Raw genomic sequence first — 5,833 nt, forward strand, 5'->3', positions numbered from 1 at the left:
AAAACAAACGTCTCTGCATGCGCGAGAAGCTCTTTTGTTTTAATTTTTTAAAGTTCACCCCATTTGTCTCTGACCCCGTCTTGAAGCTAAATGCAATTCACCGAAGGACATCGTAATAAATATCTGATTTAGTAGGTACTTGATGTATAGGGTCAATGAGAGTAGATATCTGACAATTTAGTTCGTGGATTTGTTTCTTTAGGTATTATAAATTCACATTTGTTTTAATTAAAAAAAAATTGTATATATATTTTTGAGAAATCTGGTCTGACAAAGTTTATTTGCAATAGACGAAGTAGAGTTTGTAAAGATTTTCTGAGAACATTTTATACCTCGGGGGAAGCGCAACAAATTTAATTTATTGCTCGAATCTCTGGCAAAAATTTACGTCGAAAGTATTAAGATGGCAAGTGTTTACATAATGCGGGCATCATGGGGCAAACTTATTTATTAATTTTTGAAAAGGTAGCGGCTTGTACAAATTAGAAAAATAACCCGATAGATGCACTTGACGGTGCTTGCGTACTTATCTCTATAACGTCCGATTTTTCGATTTTTTATGCTGGAGTTCGATTTATTTTTTCTGGACAAGCGCAAATACACATTTAGTCTTTCATCTAGAACTCGGCCGGAAGTTCATAGAAATATTAAGATGTGAAGACGTTCGAAAAAATCGAACGAAAATAAATGCTCGATCATATAAACTTCTCAACGAAAATATTTAAAACATTATTCATTTAACCGTCAACTGTAGCTTTGACCGATGAAACGTTTAAATTAGTTATTAAAGTCCATATTAATGATTGATTTATTTAAAATAACCAGAGGTAGGTAAGTAACATATAAATTAAATTGGAAGCTTTGTTTTTTATAATTCTTAGTCAGATAAGTCAGGACGGAAGGAGTAGTAGGGATATAAAACAGGATATCGCAGAGTCGTGTCGCCTTCAATAAAAAGAAGTCACTTTTATGGTCGCCAACGGTTGTTTAAGAAATTCGAAAAGGATTGTTAAAGGTGTATGTTTGGAGCGCGGCGCTGTACGGGTGCGAAACATGGACGGTGAGCGCGGCGGAAGCGTTTGGAATGTGGTGTTACCTGCGAATAATGAGGATACCGTGGACATAGAAGGTTAGAAATGAAGAGGTATTGAAAAGAATAGGAGAACAGAGGACTCTATGGAAGTCAATAAGGAATAGGCGAGATAGGTTAGTAGGACACCTTCTCAGGCATGAAGGTCTAGTCAGAGACATATTAGAGGCAAAAACAGCAGTTAAGAGGGGTAGAGGTACAAGGCGTGGATGTGCGTGTCCAACCAGTGTTAAGCCTGACGACCTTATGATGCTGAAATTCCGATAAGCTTCTGTTATAAAAATACGGAACCACATCTTAAAATTAAATTTGGCTCTCAATTCTGTAAGTATATTTTTAGCTGTTTATTTCTGTCTGTGCTATAGGTGTACTCGGTCTACTACAATCGCTGTGTGCATACACAAGGGGGCACATACACACTGAAAACCGTCTGAACCTAACTCTTGTAACACGGTCCCTGATCGAACATTTACTGTACGCAGAAACACGGTGACTACGAGATCGAGTAACTTTGTCGGTTCTCTTTTCTATTTTTTTTTTTTTAAAGAATGACCCGTTCATATCCCGATGTTGTGCCGGTAATCTTGCCACTAGTAATCGCGGGGTAAGTTTGAGTGACGTTTTGTGTAACCGATGATGTGGTTTTAGATCGAAACGTCACCGCTAATAGATAGAGTTGTAACTTTACGTCACGATACCCGTCACAATAGCACCGGCTTCGAATCGGTGAGGTAAGATTGTTTTAAAAATGAATACTTTTTTTATGGTACAATTCAGTAATAGGTACTAGGTAATTGTTCTGGTACCTTTTACATTATTATATCTTATATTGTCTGTGTGTTTGTCAGTGTTTTAGTTAATCGTGGGGAAACATACCACAAAAAATTTTTGACGTATTCTAAGGATATTTACCCTGATTGGTACAGTCTTACCTTAAAATTTTGACATGTATATTGAAGTATTTGGGCAAATGTTTCCTTAAGTAACGTTTAAATTTAAAACGGGTTCAAGTAGCTATTTAATATTGTCTGTAAGCTTCCATAGCTTTCTTCCTTTTGTGTTTTTATTATGGGGTGCTTTTCGGTTTTCCCGAATTTATGAACTTTTTTCTCTACTTGCTTTGTTTCCATAAAGGCTAGGTAATATTTATACATGAATTCTTAAAAGAAGCTGTAGCTAATTTAATGAAAATTGCTTTTCAAATATATTACCTTTTACCCTCTGTTGTTAATATTAGTGGCTGACTTACTAATAATATATACCTAATATACATGGGATGTTGTATTATTATGGTTATAATTGTTGACACAACAAAATGTAAAATAAAAATTCAAGATTAATTTGAGATAGAAATTTCTTGTTTAATTTAAGACATTTGCGATCCAAATCTGCTATTTTTTACCCTAGTTATAGCTACTGAGGTAACAAGACAATGTCTATCTTCTCCATAAGTGCATTTGCAAGTAATTATAATCGTCATGGGCAATTTTGAATCGAGCGTACAGTAAATCAAAAAAATAAAAATTTATTAGGTCTAAAAAAGATTTTTTAGCATTGAAACATCTAAACAATTCTATCCGTAACATATTATGTTTGGCACTTTTTTAAGGAATTTAATAAAAGTTACACATTAAAAGAGAGACATACCTACTTAAAATTACTCAAAACCTATTTCTGTTAAACGTAATGTATCACTTATTGTTCAAATGTGTCACTTTAAAATCCTTGAAACATCAAAGCATTTTTTTCGATAAATATATAAAATATGAACGTAAGGACGTATGTTATGAGGTCAGAGCTAGAAAGGCGTCACAATTAAGCACTGTTCTCACAAATCTGTTTTGGAAAAGGAAATGTACTCAGGAAAATACTGAAATAAGATATGTTGATAGAAGATTAGCTTGATCAAAGATTTATATATCGCTAAAACACTTTTTATCATGTTGCGAGAACGAGAGAGCAAGTAAAACCCTAGGGACGAGAGAGAGAGTTATGGAGTACGAAGCTGGAAAAGAAAACATTTTTTTTCCGTGAGATAGCGGCGAGAAAAGTTTAAGAGAGGACTCGGGGGAATATTTTAAATTAATCCCTTCTCCGTGTTATCGAAAATGGGGGTAGTTAAAGGAAAAAATGAAATAAATAATATATAGAGGGTGTTATTTCTTGGGTTATTCCAAGACTGATTATTAAAATAAAACTAAATATTATATGTTAAATTTACTTAAAAACGTAGAGATGAGTAGGGTTTGCAGAAGAAGTGACTTATGATATACTGAAAACAGTTCAGAGAGAAGTGGATAGAAGTCAAGAGAGTGTATATTCCCGCACGTATAAGCATAAAAAAATAAAATAAGAATGAACTAACTACTGTAACTGTGTAGTCTTAAGTCAATAAAATCTTAATTGTAGGTGCTAGATATTATTGTAAATAAAACGTTTATAGATACCTAAAAATATTTAACCAGTTACATAGATTGATTGGGTTGTACATTATTTATAGTTTCGAAATAAAATTCCTTGGTGTTAATTCCTGGTAAAGTGGAAATGACTAATTTTTACGCCCTGGTACCCTTTGTACCAGTGCGTGCGGAAGTTTCAGGTGACTCAAAAGTTTCCTTGGTTGTTGCTTCTATATTTTTGGAAGTTAAGTAATAATAATCAAGTGCAATATGGACGAGTGAAGAATTTTGCATGTACCTAGTAATAATTAAATTGGTCGTTAGCCATTTGATTTACTAGCCATAACTGTGTCTTAGTATCACTGTCGTAAAATTATTTTACAACCGTTTTGATGGTCGTTTTATATGCTATCTGCTCTAGTGTTTATAATATTTACGAATTTGCCGTTTGATTTGAAAATCAACTTTTGTTTTTATTGATTGGGCGTATTGATAATAATCTTGCGTGTTCTTGTTCTTTTTTTTTTTTTCGTAAATTTGCAAAACAACAGTGTGGGTGGCGTTTGCCGACAAAATTGCTTTTTTACAGTCCGCATGTGGGAGCGGTCCTAATGGGTTATTAATTTTCAGATTGGTCCGTGCAGTAAATTCAATTACATCAGTCGTAAAAAAAAAACAGTTTACAATACCGCAATAATATCATTATTCCAATAAATCTCAATCTAACGTATGTATCTAGACCATTTCGTCTACAAAGTAAATTCCGAAATTGCGTCCACATTTAACTTTGGTTGGATAGTCTTAAACAATAGATACAAATAATAATGGTTTAATAATGATTCATTCATAAAGTAATTTATTTTCGTGTTTGAAATTGTCATACACCTGTTATAATAAAATATGATAAAGTTTAGTGATTGTTTTTATTTATAGAACAAACAGAATAGCTCAGAACCCCAACGCCAAAACACGACACTGTAGTTGTCGGAAGCACTTTTCGGTAACAAAGTTACCTTCTTCAGGGACAGTTTACTTCAGTCTTCAGCTTTGCCCCACATAAGGTATCACCATGCACTTGTAAGTTGTTTGTGGATGACTTTCTAACTTGTAAGGGTAATAACAAGTCTGTCCCTTGCTGGAATGTTTTGACACATCAACCACATTCATCGCCTTTGAAGGTCCTATAAAAAATGAAAGATTTCTCTAGCTTTCCCCACATAGGGTATCACCATGCAGTTGTAAGTTGTCTGTGGATAACTTTCTAACTTGTAAGGGTAATAACGAGTCTTTTTCTTGCTGGACTGTTTTGGCATATCAACCACATTCGTCGCCTTTGATGGTCCTATAAAAAAATGAAAGATTTCTCTAGCTTTGCCCCACATAGGGTATCACCATGCAGTTGTAAGTTGTCTGCGGATAACTTTCTAACTTGTAAGGGTAATAAATAGTGTTTCCCTTGCTGGAATGTTTTGGCATACCAGCCAGGTTCGTTGCGTTCGTTGATCCCATAAAAAATGTGCTATTTCTCTAATGTTGTCCCACATATGGTCACGATATGACTGTATGTTATACCGTATCATTGGATCCGAAGCTTGCAGGGTAATAATGACTCTTATCTTCTGGTAAGTCAGGGACTCATCGCGTTCCATAAAGGGATAACGGATTCTCTAGGTTTTTGTAGCATAACGACGGATTATAGGGCTCCCTTAAATAATCTTCCAACGTGTAAGGGTGCCAATATCTCTCTTGTCGTTGGAAGGTCCAGACAAACCTGTTGGGTCCGCTGCATTCATGGATACCATCGAAAATAAACAATTTGTCTAGTTTTATGTCACGTATGGCGTCACGTTGTGGTTATGCGTTACGCAATAAGGAAAAGGATACAGTTTGCAGGTAACCAAGCAGTTTTAGACTGTCTGCTACCGTGTAAATGTGTGCATGTATGCGTGTCGACGGCGACTATACAAATCTTAAAATTAAATTTGGCTCTCAATTCTGTAAGTATATTTTTAGCTGTTTATTTCTGTCTGTGCTATAGGTGTACTCGGTCTACTACAATCGCTGTGTGCATACACAAGGGGGCACATACACACTGAAAACCGTCTGAACCTAACTCTTGTAACACGGTCCCTGATCGAACATTTACTGTACGCAGAAACACGGTGACTACGAGATCGAGTAACTTTGTCGGTTCTCTTTTCTATTTTTTTTTTTTTAAAGAATGACCCGTTCATATCCCGATGTTGTGCCGGTAATCTTGCCACTAGTAATCGCGGGGTAAGTTTGAGTGACGTTTTGTGTAACCGATGATGTGGTTTTAGATCGAAACGTCACCGCTAATAGA

General features: G+C 35.2%; 1 protein-coding gene across 3 annotated transcripts in view; it reads left to right on the forward strand.

Moving 5' to 3' along the window:
• The first annotated feature begins 1,392 nt into the window (after nt 1–1,392).
• Nucleotides 1,393–5,833, forward strand: part of LOC108735854 (TWiK family of potassium channels protein 7) — a 31,757-nt gene continuing 27,316 nt past the window's right edge. For 2 of the 3 annotated variants that reach the window (XM_025975214.1, XM_025975212.1), the window contains exon 1: nt 1,393–1,821. The gene's annotated coding sequence lies outside the window, so the exon portion shown is untranslated. The remainder of the gene's footprint in view (nt 1,822–5,833) is intronic. The other variant, XM_025975213.1, reaches the window with a different exon arrangement.

This window comes from Agrilus planipennis, unplaced genomic scaffold (genome assembly GCF_000699045.2).
Source record: "Agrilus planipennis isolate EAB-ADULT unplaced genomic scaffold, Apla_2.0 scaffold69, whole genome shotgun sequence".
Lineage (NCBI taxonomy): Eukaryota > Metazoa > Arthropoda > Insecta > Coleoptera > Buprestidae > Agrilus > Agrilus planipennis.